The 14,178-nt window shown below is 43.4% G+C and overlaps 1 non-coding gene across 1 annotated transcript; it reads left to right on the top strand.

Annotated features, from left to right (window-relative positions):
* Window positions 1-7,762: 7,762 nt before the first annotated feature.
* LOC111724499 lies at window positions 7,763-7,870 on the top strand. Its single transcript, XR_002772799.1, has one exon. It is a non-coding gene; the product is annotated as a U6 spliceosomal RNA (small nuclear RNA).
* Window positions 7,871-14,178: the final 6,308 nt, after the last annotated feature.

Here is a 14,178-nt window from a genome sequence, read left to right as displayed (position 1 = left end):
TATCAAATATAAATTTGCAATTTCTCCCATTCCAATTGTCTTCTTTGCCACATAGAAGTTTTTAGTTTAACGTTGTACCACTTGCAGCTTTTTGATTTTTTTGCCTGTGGTTTTGGGGTCATATCCAAGAAATAATCATTGAGACCAATGTTGTGAAGGTTTCCTCCTATGTTTTCTTCCAGGAGTTTTATAGTTTCAGGCCATACAGTTAAGTCTTTCATCCGTTTTGAATTGAGTTTTGAGGATGGTATAAGACGGGGCCCGATCTTTTTCTTTTGTGTGTAGAAATTCAGTTTTCCCATTTGTAAGAGCCGTGAAGTCTCCCATTATTGATGTGTTGCTGTCTGTTGTCTTCTTCAGTTCTGTCCATGCTCGTTTCACATACATCCAGACATTGAATGTGTCCATTTGTAACTACTATATCTCACTGGTGAATTGACCCTTTTACCACTTGTGTCCTCATTTGTCTTCTGTGATAATTTTGACTTGAAGTCTATTGTGTCTGGGAGCCTCTCGAATCTTCTTTGTGGATGCTTTAATCTCTGTATTGGAGCATATAAGTTCTGAATTGGGGAGGATTTGTCGGTTTGTTTTCTCAGGGGCTCATAATCCCTTGCTCTTCCTGGTGTCTGTCTGCAATACTGAAAGTTTCCTGGAGACGCCTCAACCTTCCCAACTCCTTTTTGCTTTTAGCAACCTCCAAGCATCCAGCATATGCCAAGTCCCATCGGCCTTCTGAGTTGAGTGATACAGAAATCAGTCCCTTGTGCAGCCCCCAGTGAAGTTGAAACATGAGACATACGTGCCATTCTTTTCTTTCTATCTCATGGAGAGGCCACTGGACTCTATCAGCCTCTGTCTGCTGTACCGAAGTTCCAAAGCAGTGGCCAGCTGCCCGGCTCTCTTAGGTTTTCAGTAGACCCTGTCGCTGGGTCCTGTCAGTGCTCTGGGGCAGGTGAGACAGATACCAGACCCTTGGGAAGTTCCCTCTAAAACCAGAACATTGAGCACATGCCCCAGCCCTTTTCCTCTGCAGGGAAACCCTGGGAGTTGGGGGCTTTCTCCTACTTACTCTGCACTGAGCCTGGAGAAGGGAGTGTGGCAGGTGAGTGCTCCAAACCACCACCCTGGTTCTCAGTGGCCCTCAACACTCAACATATGCCCTTTCCTGGCAGCACTTACATTGAGGCCAGACACAAACCAGTCCCTTGAGCAACCCCTGAAAATCTTCTCTCTTCTTCCCTGAGGAGAAGCCGGGAGCTGGAAGTTTCTTCTGATCACTCCACGCTGAAGTGAGAGTAGGACCTGTGGACAGTGGGTGCCATAAACTTTTCTACTGGCTTTGGTGGGCCTGGTTTTCCCTTTACTTGGGGTGCAGAAGTCTCTAAACTGGTTTCTGATTTCTCATGAAGGGAATTGATCCTTACTGAGTCCATGTCTCCATGTGGGATAGGAGAGTCTGGGTCTTCCTACTCCACTGTTTTGCTGACGCCACTCCTCAAATGGTTTTTGTTTTCATTTGCAAAAATGCATCAAAATATAAATTTGACTGTATGAAAATGATTTCTCAATACAATTTATGTATATAAATTATACCTCAATAAATCTGGCTTAAAAATAAATTAATTTAAAAAAAGTAATGTAAAAAACAAGTTCAAAAAACCCAATTATTTGAGCTACCTTACTCCTGGATATTTTCCTTTGATATGCTGCCATTTTTTGTTTTAACATATCCACTTCAATTTTTATTTTTTAAATTGTTTCAAGTTGATTATTGCTGTGTGGATGAATTGTATTGTGGAGAAGTCCAGACTTAATTTTCCCGTCACCTGAGTAGTATACATTGTACCCAACAGGTAATTTTTCGTTCTGCACTGCCCTCCCCCTCCTGAGTCTCCAGTGTCCCTTAGGACTCTCTGTATGACCGTGTATACCCTTTGCTTAGCCCCCACTTATAAGCGAGAACGTATAGTATTTGGAGTTTTGTCCCTGGTTACTTTACTTACAATAGCAGCTTCCAGTTCCATCCACATTGCTGCAAACAGACATTATTTCCTTCTTTTTCATAGCGGAGTAGTAGTCCATAATGTATGACGGGCACTTAGAATGTTTCCATATCTTTGCAATTATGAATTGAGCTGAGATAAACATATGGACATCTACAATCTATATAACATTAAATTACATTTATAATATGGTTTTGTATGGGTAAAATTTTCCAATATATGGTCTGTGCTTACTTCTGCTTTAAAATCTTTTTTTTCAGCTGGGCATGATGGCTCACACCTATAATCCTAGCACTTTTGGAGACTAAGTAGGTGGACTGCTTGAACTCAAGAACTTGAGACCAGCCTGAGCAAGAGCAACACCCTGTCTCTAATAAAAAATAGAAAAACTAGTTGGACGCTGTGGCAGGTGCCTGTAGTCTCAACTACTTGGGAGTCTGAGGTAAGAGAACTTGAGCCCAAGAGTTTGAGGTTGCTGTGAGCTATGATTCCATAGCACTCTACCCGGGGCTATCAGAGTGAGACTCTGTCTCCAAAGAACTTTTTTTTCTTTGTCTATTTTCACAGATGTTTCTAAGCAAACTTTATAATTGTCAATACAGGGATACAGGGCTAAAGGCATCATGTAGGACTCACTATTTCTCAATATAAAGTAAATTTTCTTCTACATTCATCACTGCATTCTCGATGCCTAAAAAAATGCCTGGTACATAATAGAGAGCCAATAATTTTTTTAAATGAATAGAATGTTCATTGACAACTCTCTTCCAAAGTGGCTAAGAAAATTAGTCTTCAGAGTTAGCTCCTGATTTCCTGATTTTGAATCTTGACTTTGCCATTTACAAGGTGTGTGAATTACTTCCATTCCCAAAAAGAGATGATAATAATGCTTACAGCCCGTGTAAAATGTTTGGCACGAGGAGAGTTTATTATAACAAATGGCAGCTTTCCATCCTTTAAGTATAGTATTCAATAATAATTTTTCACCAATTTGTTCCTACTCAATTATCTTAATTGGTGATTACTAACAATTTGTATTAAGTTTGTGATTAGCTTCCAAGAGACTTGAAGGGCCAACTGTGAGAAGATCTTAGGTGTTTTCATTAAAATAGTGATTTTCAACCCGTGTACTGTGAGAAGATCTTAGGTGTACCACAAAAAGTTTTGAAGATCATTAATTAAATTATTTGCAAAAGAAGTTCAAAACACAGTAAGTATATTCTTTATTTTTAATCTTTTCTTTTGATCAACATGATTTAAGTGTGCCATGAAAGTTCTACTATAGGTTCAAGGATGCTGTGAGATAAAAATGTTTGAAAAACACTGCTTTAAAACTTTATGCTTTTTTTTACAATTCTAATTACACTACTCATTTCCATTTTTAATGCTTGATAGAGCCTAGCAGTGCTGCCTAATGTAAACAAGGCCTTCAATAAATGTTGCGTTCTTTAATTTATAACTACTGTTTTTTTGTTTTCTTAAGGCTCTATACTTGGCCAGCTGGGTGCAGAAGAACCACAGTAGACAGGGGCCTTGGTGGAACCACCCCATCTCATCTATTCATATCTACTCCAAGGTTTCCCTGTCTGCAAGCCTGACCCTCGCCAGCTCGTGGGCCAGTTTCCTTTCAACTCCTCCAGTTCTGGATTCTGGGATGTAGATTCCAGCTCCCGCCTCTGGCTCTGTTCTCTTGACTTCCTCGTCTTAGCTCTCTCAGTGCAGCCACCATCACGTAGGAGTCATAGGACCTCTGTCTCCCTGATCCCTCCCCCCATCTACTGTCACAAAAGGCAGGCACCAGCTGATGTCCTGCAGGCCCAGACATTGAGTGTGTCTGTCATATTTGCTTCAAGCTGCTGTTTTATTTTTATCTATTTATTTATTTTGAGACAGAGCCTCAAGCTGTCACCCTGAGTAGAGTGCTGTGGCATCACAGCTCACAGCAACCTCCAACTCCTGGGCTCAAGCGAGTCTCCTGCCTCTGCCTCCCAAGCAGCTGGGACTCAGGCACCTGCCACAATGCCTGGCTAGTTTTTGGTTGCAGCTGTCATTGTTGTTTGGTGGGTCCGGGCTGGATTCGAACCTGCCACCTTAGGTGTATGTGGCTGGCGCCTTAGCCACTTGAGCCACAGGTGCTGAGCCTGTCATTTTATTTTTATTACCAATAATTTGTTGTATGTATATTTACTATACATGTGTGTATTAATTATACATGGATGTGTATATGATAATGTATAAATATGTTAAGTAAATATTTACAATGAATTTTTCAATAATAATATAATTTTATTTAAAATTTTATTAAAATATCATTGGATGTTTATGATAAATATTTAATGTGTTTATTATGGAAAGAAAATATTACAGATATTGTTGATGTAGTTTTTATTTTGATTTGTCGCCCCATAAACTTGAATTTTTTTCTTTCAGAACTGAGAGCTCATTGTTGTAGGGCAATGCATATGTGACTGCAAATCACTTGGTAAAATTTAAGTAGCACCTCAAGAGTATGGTTTTGAGATCAGCCTAGGAGTCTTCTCCTCTCTTTCCTTTGCAGCCTGCCTGGCGGCAGTGTGACGTGGGTGGGGACTGCACTGTGAGAGCCACTCACAGACCTATGCTCACTCCATTCCTCCTTAGTCACTGGATTCTAGAAAGCCTTTTGCAACCCAAATTTTGCATGAATCAACAAAACGTCAGAATGCATCTCTGCTGCTCCCCAACAAGACCTGGAGTCTGGCACTCACTATTATGTTATAAAAGCTGGCAGATGATCGAGGTTTACTGAACCTTAATCGTTGACAGGACTTATTTTTTTCTTGTACATTCTTCTCCCTTTTGGGAAGGCACGTTTTTATTTGTTTGTTTTATAGCCTAATTTTTGTATTAGTGTTTCCTTGACATAAGGTCAAAAGTATGACCTTAAGAGGAAGTTTTCTTTATCTTCTAGATTCTCCATCTAAGAGGGACCTGAGACGACACAGACCTGACACTTCATTTCCAGTAGAGACGGGTCTGAGCAGGAGCAGGTGGCACCGGAGGAGGATGAGAAGGAAAGAGTCCCTGGGGGCGGGAGGAGGCCTGACACCTTCCCTCGCAAAGCAGATTCCATCCAGACAGGAAAGTGACTGGATGGGAAAAAGGACTTTTAAACCAGTAGTTCTCCAACTTCAGCATCAGAAAACACAGATTACTGGGTTCCATCCCCAGAGTTCCGAAAGCATTCGGTCCACTGCAGACGTGGTGCATCTGGTGCTGCTGGTCTGGGGACCACACCAGGAGAACACCGTTTTACATCCATCTCCATCCTCCAGGTCTACAGTAATTCTCCTGGGTAATGAACTGAACCCCTGTAAGCTCCCACATATTACTGTCATAAAGATTTACACAAACCCACGTTCAAAACCCAAACTCTTAGCCGCCAGTTTAAGCCGTCTGAGCCTCAGCTCTCCTTAATCACTGACCTGTGCTCGGGTCACGTTCTGATATTCACAGATAGTAATGAAGGGGGAGAAAGCACAGTAAACCTGGACTCCCTCAAGCTGACCCAGCTTCAGGCTGCAACAGAGACAACTGACGAGGGACACGAAGAGGCCCAGGGACAGCCTCCTGGCCTCCCTGCATACTCACTGCTTTTCTGTCCTCATTGTTAATACAAAATTTTTGTCACCATTAAAAACTATGTCATGTGACTATGGACCTATTTTTATCAAGTTGAATTTATAAGGAGCGTGTAACTGAGCATAGCACTCATCCTCATGGTAGTGAAAATACCTTCCCTGTGGCCAGATCGCAGGTGCTTCACAGGTGTTCACTCGGCATTGCTCACAACCACGCAGGGCAGAGGACACGGCGTTTCACAGAAAAGGCGTTGGGCACAGAGAGGCTGAGGCTGTCCTGAAGGATCGGAGCCCGCGAGGTCGGGATTCAGTTCGAGCTCTCCATCACTGCTGCGTTCTACCCTGCGGGGTGCACGGGCTCCGCCACCTTTGCTCCGGCTTCCCTTCCAGGTCTCTGCTCTCTTCCTCTGGGGCTCCCCCACCCGGTTTCACAGCTGGGATGGACGGACCCAGTCCGGATCCTCCTGTCCTTCCTAACGAGCCTTTTCACGGCACATCTTAGCGGAGAGGGCCACTCCTGTTCTGATACCAGGATTCCCTGGCCATCTTCCTCTAGGGAGAAGCCTCATCTTATCCTCTTTTATATCCCCACTCACTCACTTAAACCTGGCCTGTAGTAAATGCCAATTAACTGAAAATATACCACAGACTTCTCCCCATACTCTCTTCACTGCTTTATTTATTATTATTAGTTATTAGTAGGGTTTTTTTTTTTTTGAGACAGAATATCATTTTGTTGCCCTCGGTAGAGTGTGGTGGGGTCACAGCTTACAGCAACCTCAAACTCTTGGGCTCAAGTGATCCTCTTGCCTCAGCCATCCCAGTAGCTGGGACTATAGGCAAAGGCCACAGTGCTCAGCTATTTCTAGAGACACGTCTTGAGCATGAGCTCAAGCAATCACCCGTCTCAGCCTCCCAGGGTGGGAATTATAGGTGTGAGCCACCGTGCCTGGCAACTGCTTTGTTTTTTTGTTATAGTACTTAGGTTACTAATGCAGTATATGTTTTAAATTTTAAAAGTTTTCCTCACTGTTTGTCTGTAAGATAAGCTTAGTATTAATAGACAGAAATAATTTTCCAAAATGAGTGTACCAATTTATATTCCTACCAGCAATGTCTGAGATTACAGTGTGCTCCAAATCACTGCCAACCCTTGCCACTGACAAGTTATTTTAATTTTAGCCATTCTGGTGGCCTGTGGTAGTGGTGTTTCACCATGGTTTAAATGTGCACTTCTGAATCAGCACTTTTTCATGTGTTAAGTAGTCATTCGAATAACCTCTATTATTAGAAAGTGTCGGTTCAAGTCTTTTGCTTATTTTTAAAAAATTGAGTTGTCTTCCATTTTCTTATTGATCTATAAGAGCTCTTTACATATGACTGTGAGTTCTTTGCCATTTATATTTGTGAGTGATGATTTTTGTCATTATATATATGTGCATGTGTGTATGTGTGCGTGTGTAAATAAAATTGACCCAGAACATCCACTCCTGAGGTCAGACACATTAGTAATGTGATCCTTCATTCATATGTATGTGAATGTTCACAGCAACTTTATTCCGAATATCCTCAAAGTGGAAACAATACAATGTCCAGGACAATGGATTAAAGAATTGTGGTATATTCATAATATGGAATACTGTACAATGTAAAGAATGTATATGGGAGGCTGAGGCAAGAGAATCACTTAAGCCCAAGAGTTTGAGGTTGCTGTGAGCTGTGACACTGTGGCACTCTACCAAGAGTGACATAGTGAGACTCTGTCTCAAATAATAATAATAATAAAGAATATATACATGATGGCCATAAAGTTCGTGCATATTTTAAAATAGACAACTATTTTATAATAATCAAATAGACAACTATAAATATATAATGACAAATAATTCATACATACATATCTATGACAAAGACTATAGGTAGAAATCAGAATAACATCTACCCTTGGAGGGTCACTACTTTTGGAAGAGAAGCACAGAAGCCTTCTGAGAGGCTGAAAATATTCCATTTCCATCTTGATATGTATGGGTGGTGGTTGCACAAGTATATAAATTTGTAAAAGTTAATTGAGCTGTGTGCTTGAGTTTTATACATTTTACTATCCATGGTATAGCTCAACTAAAAAGAAAGGTTTTGGTTCTTGCTTCGACAGCACATATACTAAAATTGGAACGATATGGAGAAGGTTAGCATGGCCCCCTGCACAAGGATGACACACAAATTCGTGAAGCATTCCATATTTAAAAAAAAAAAAGGAAAGAAAGAAAGAAAGGTTTGGGGGACATTTTTCAAACAACCACTTATCACCCATCTCCTCCCCTTGTCTCATGAGGGCAAGGATTTTTGTCTGATTTACTATTATGTGGCCAATGTCTAGTAGCTCTCAGAGAGCAGTGCCTTGTTAATGAAGGTATTCCTGCTTAATCCCCATATGGAAATAGCACTCTGTCGGGCACAAACCAGACTTTGATGTTTTACCTACTTTCCTTCAAACATTTAGTGGCTGATTAATGCATGTTTACAAAGGATTCGCCTGTAGGTAGAGCTCACTTGAAAGTTTACGGGAGGGAGAACCACACAGGCATGATTCTGAGAAGCAGCTGCGTGTGGGCCCAGGGTCAGGGGACACCGCACTGCACTCCAGTGAGCGTGTCTGGACGGCCCCAAGGAGCTGAATCACCCCGCAGTTACAGGAACCTGAGGAACATCAGGCCTATATGCAAAAAGAGTTTAGAAATTAATCCATAAATAGAATGAGACTACAGAGGAAGAACAAAATATATATGAGAACTTGAATAAGACAACGGTGGCATTTGAATTCTGTGGGGGCCTTGAGGATTAATTTGAAAAATAGTACTGAGATAATTGGCTATGTGGAAAAAAAACTAATTCCTTATTTATACCTTCTATAAAATTAAATTTGGGATGGGTTAAATATCCAAATATAAGGAAGAAAATATTAAAAGTGTTAGCCTGGGTGTGGTGGCTCATGCCTGTAACCCCAGTACTCCGGGAGGCTGAGCCGGCAGGGTCTCCCTTCCTTTTCTCTTTCTTTTCTTCTCCCTCCTCCTCTCCCCTTTTTTCTTTCTCTCTTCTCTCTTCTTTGTTCTTTTCTTCCCTTTCCCTGAAGTTTAAGACCAGCCTGGGCAACAAAGTGAGTCTCTCTTTAAAAAATTTTAAAAAGCTGGGCATGCTGATGTGCGTTCACAGTCCTACCTGCTTGGGAGGCTGAGGCAAAAAATCAACTGAGCCCGGGAGCTTGAAGCTGCGAAAACTATGATGAGGCCACTGAACCCTAGCACGTCTCAGAAAGAAAGAAAGGCAGGAAGAGGAGAGAAAAAAAATAAAGAAGAAAGGAAAGGAAAAGAAAAAAGGGGGAAGGAAAGAAGGAAGGAAGGAGGGAGAAAGAAAAAGTACTTAAAACTTGTAGTAAAGCAAAGAGAGGACAGTATATCCTTCGGGGTCCTGCCAGAGCATTATGTAACTTGTTTTCTTACATAATCATATATTATTATTTTTAAATAAGTAATTGCTATTCACTATTTTTTTCTTTTTTGAGACAGGTTCTCATTCTATTGCCTGGTGTCATAGGCAATAGTGGAGTGCAGTGGTGTCGTCAAGGGTCACTGCAACCTCCACCTCCTGGGCCCAAGCAATCCTTCTTGCTCAGCCTCCCAAGTAGCTGGGACTATAGGCATGGCCACCATGCCCAGAATTGTTTCTATTTTTGGTAGTGATGGGCTCTCACTCTTGCTCAGGCTGGTCTCAAATTCCTGGCTTCAAGTGACTCTCCCACCTCAGCCTCCCACGGTGCTAAGATTACAGATGTGAGCCACAACTGGTAGCCATTATTCACTATAATTTAAAGGTCTAAACTTTGTGAAGGCACCTGTTAATTTATAAATGTTTGCCTAACAGCAATATGAGTGATTTCTCTCCAGTAAAAAGGACAATTCTAGTGGCTGTAGTTTATCGCCTTGTCCTACATGGCAATTCTAAGTAGTTTCGTGTCTAACTGAAACTTGTTCTAACATCTTCTTTTTCAATTCCCTGTAATACCCAGTTTTTCAGATATTCTTTGGGTCAGTTTTACTATCACGTTAATGCTCTTATTAATGCATCGATTAAATCCACATGTAGGTCATGTTTTTAACTTTTTGAAAACTCTACTTTGATGCTCTCTTTTCTTAATTTTGCCCAGTCTGAAAAGCCCAACACAATTCTCATTTTTCTGAAGAAAACTTGTTTGCCTGTTCCAGAAGATCTCTTCCTCCTCTGAGCTCCTATAGTAGTTTTCTTTCCTTTTTTCTTTTCTTTTTTAGAGACAGGTCTTATGATGTTATCCAGACAGGTCTTGAACCCTCAGGATTAAGTGACCCTCCCACTTCAGCCTCCTAAGTAGCTGGGACCGACCGCACTGGGCCTGCCTGGTCCCCTGTAGTCATGTTTTTCCAGCGGGCATCAGATTTCCTGAAGGGGCCCAGGAAGCTGGGGAAGGAAGAAAAACAAAAAGTGATATGAAAGAGGTGGTGCTGGCTGAGTAAGTGGAATCTCTATCTCTGCAGCTCCTGCTCTACATCACGGGTAGGAAACTTTAGCTATAAAGGGTTAGGTAATAAGCATCTTAGACTTTGCGAGCTTTGTTGCCAGTACTGGGCTCTAATGTCATTGTAGAAAGGAAACAGCCACTGACAGCAAACAGTGTAGTAGAATGAACATGGCATGTCCCAATAAAACGTTATTTATGGACACTGATATTTGAGTGATAGAGTTTACATATGTCTTGATGTATTTTTTTTTTTTTTCAATTTTTCAGCCATTCAAAAATGAGAAAACTGTCCTTAGCTTGCAGGCTCTGCAAACACATGTGGCAGCTGGATTTGACCTGTGGCTTCTAGCTGGTCCTCCCACAGTGTTTAAGGTTTATATAATTCTTTGATCCAACCATTTGCTATCTATATTGTTATTTTCTATGTCAAGGTCTTGTGTCCTTCAGTTTTCTGAGGGAAGGCATCTCATGAAACCCTCCAAAGACCCAGTTCATTGTTTGGCGGGAAGCGAGCCACTAGGATGATTGCTCAGTTTTGTCCATGATTACCTTGGCTGAGAAGGCTGTGGGTGGTGAAAGGTGAGTCCCTGAAGTCAGTGGGAGATCCGGGAAGAGCCAGCAGGAACAGCAGCCTCAGAGAGATCCTGTAAGGCAGTTGCATGCAGTGATGACTTTAAGATGGAGAGAAACTAGGAAGTAGATGTTCCTTTTTCGTCCAAGCTGTGAAATCAAAGTGAAGCCAGGCAGTGAAAAGCAAACTCCTACCCAGTAGGTTCCCGCACAGCTCTGCTACCCTGCTGGGCGTTCGCAGGTTGAGAAGGGAATTGCCGTGACCTTCTGCAGGCCGGTCCTTTACCTAGAGAACCCCTTCCCAGTTTTTGACCTAGTGTTCCAGCTGACCCCTCAAACCTCAACTTAGGACTCAGCGTTTCCAAAGAGCCGTCTTCACATTCCACACCAGCCAGTTTGCAGCACTGACACACGTGTGCACACACACACACACACACGCACACGCACACGCACCTGCTTCAGCAGGGCTCCTCTGCGGCGGGGATAGTCACTCATCTTTGCGTTCACTGTGCCTCAGACACTGGCTGGTACCTTGTATGTATTCACTGAGCTTTTTTGTTTTTTTTGATGGGGCTTTTAAATAGAACCTCCTCAAACTCAGCCACTCACGGGCCTCAGAAATGCCTACTTTTTATCTATTTTTGATCTCTGTTGCCTGGGAACAGGGAAGGAGGGGAGAAGGAGAAGAAACCGAAGCCAGATTTTAGTGCAGACTCCTTGTAGGTCTCCCCTCTAACCTCGAGAGCAGTGGTCCCCGACCGCCCTTGTTGGATGCCCAACCCCAGAGTTTCTGATTCGGGAGGTCTGCAAAGGAAGCCAACATTCTGCGTTTCTAGTAGATTCCGGGGAAGCTGATGCTGCTGGTCGGGGCTGACAGTTTGGGAAACAATCCGGGAGCTTGGCTCTCCGATTCCCCTGCTGCACTAAGACGTTTGGGAAGCTCGCCTGTGACTTGTGGGTCCATTCCTACCAGCAACCTTCCCTCTCCAACACCAGATCTCAGACTTCTCCTTCCAGCCTCACATCCTCTGGCTGTCAGACCACCAAGAAAGGAGCTGAGATGGCTTTATACTGAAGCTAAAATAAGTGGCAAACGCTTTGTTTCACATTAAGAAATGAGGATTGTGTAAGCTAATAGAATGAAGCTCCAGGAAGAATTTCAGAGTTCACCTCAGCAAAGAAGAAGCTTTCCGCACAGGAAATTACGCAATCCTGGCTACACCCTTTACTTGTGGTGCATCCATCTCACGGCAGGTATTAAGGTATTAAAGTCCTGCCTGGGTCATAATTTAAATCACCATCAGTTGGAGCAAACTCATTTCACGTTCTGCGCTGTGTGGCTTTGTGGTGGCCGCAAAAAGGTAGAAAGCAAAGCTGTGCTTCCTCCAGCCTGGTGTCCACACAGAGAGGCTGGGAGATGGGACAGCGTGCTGGAGGAGCCAGCAGGTGGAGGAAGGTGAAGATTTGGAGAGGTTAACTGGGCATGTGGCACGCGCCTCCAGTCCCAGCTGCACAGGAGGCTGAGGTAGGAGGATGGTGCTGGAGTTCAAGTTTGCAGTGAGCTGTGATCACGCATGTGAATAGCCCCTGCACTCCAGCCTGGGCAGCACAGCAAGCCCTCCTCTCTAATTTAAACATTTAAGAAAAAAGATTTGGAGAGATCGAGGAGGGATGAGGAAGAGGAAGTTCTTTTGGGGAAGAACCGCAGCAGCAGAGTCAGAGGAACAGGAAAGGAGGAGGCAGTGCCGACTGGAGGCATCTGCTGGAGAAGAGGCCGGGAAAGGAGGGAGGTGCCAGGGTGCAGGCGCTTTGAGAAGAGAAGTTTGGCCTTGATAAACTGGGGTGTGACCATGTCTTTCTCTCCTATAGTCTTCACATGCCGACCAGGATGACATTTCTGAATGCAATTTGACCACAACTTGCTCTGTCTTAAATTCTTCAGTGGCTCCCAGTGTCGTCTGGCCCGGATTGGAGCTCTGGAGCATGACCTGGCTCCCGCACTGCTCTGCAGTCCCTGCTCTCCGTCACCTCACACCTGTGCACACACACCCAGGCACACAGGCTCACACACGCCCCTCTGTGTCAGCCACCCTGACTGGCCCTCAGAATATGCTATGCTTCTCTGGAGCTTTGTGTGTTCTCTTACCTCTGCTGGCTCCACCTTCCTCAGCCTCTGCCCTGCGCCCCCGCCCCCCCATACTGTCATCTACTTTGAGATTCCTCTTACACTTAGCCTGGGCAGCCTTTCCTGATCCAGAGGCAGGTATGTGCCCCAACTGTGTGCCTTCTAGGGTTCAAGGCTGTCTGTTGTCATTGCTTGATTCTGGGAAAGCCCCTGGGACACATCTTTATCGGTTATGGTAATCAAGTTTACCTCTCTGCCTCCCATTACACTGGGAGTTCCCCGAGAACAAGGACTCTGTTCCCAGAACCAAAAATATGCTTAGCACAAGGTTGGTAAGTGTTTGTGGTATTAATGTTTGAGGCAGTGCTAGTATCTTTTACTTTTAGAATATAAAAATATAAGTTTATTTTATATTGTGGCACAAGAGTGGTGCCTCATAAATACTTGAAATGAGAAATAAATGAGTAAAGAATTCTTCCCTCATCCAATCCCACCATCTGAAGAGTGGTGGGACGGGACAGAGAGAGAGGGAGCAGAGAGCAGGGAGTAAGGGGAGGGAAAGGAGTGACAGGATGACGTGGCATCCCAAAGAAAGAAAGGGAGATTGACAGCCTATAGTATCTTTTAAAAAATACGCACTGGAATTCTGAATTTAAAAAGGTAAAAAATCTGTAAAATACAGAAATATACCAAGAAAGAAATAAAAAATCACTTGTAATGGTTCTCTTCTGAGGTAACCCTTCCTGTTTACGAATAAATTTTTGAGAGAGGGAATAGTATGTAAGAAGTGGAACGTAGGCACGAAATCTCTGACACCAGGTGCCTTGCAGAGGAAAGGGAATTAGAGACTGAATTAGGAAGTCGGAGACTAAGAACGAGACCTTAAACTTCTGGCCTAGGCTGGGCCGAGAAAAAGAACTCAGATGAACAGGACAAGGAGCGCCTGAAATGACGGAGCTGGGAAGTTGAGTACAGGAGGCAGGGAAGGGGAGTGGAGGGTCAGGGGACTGTGAAAGTTAAAATGTTTCTCAGGGGCGTGGGGATTTTGAGATGGGATGAGGGAAGTGTTCTTTACTCATTCATTGCTCATTTCAAGTATTTATTAGGCACCGGCTCTTGTGCCAGATGCTGGTCTAGGAACTGAAGTGTGTTAGTGAAGAAAATAGCAAAATCCCTGTCCCTCTGGGGGCTTGGGGTCTGGTGGTGGGACTTGGGGTACACGGAGAGAAACGGGCAGATTCAGACACAGAGATCAGGAGAGGAGAGTCAGAAAGTAGTCTGAAGAATTGTTAAAGACACGTGTCTGCC

This window comes from Otolemur garnettii, unplaced genomic scaffold (assembly GCF_000181295.1).
Source record: "Otolemur garnettii isolate 467f Iridium unplaced genomic scaffold, OtoGar3 scaffold00001, whole genome shotgun sequence".
NCBI lineage: Eukaryota > Metazoa > Chordata > Mammalia > Primates > Galagidae > Otolemur > Otolemur garnettii.
Note: the sequence above shows the minus strand (reverse complement) of the source record. Positions and strands in the feature narration are given on the sequence as shown.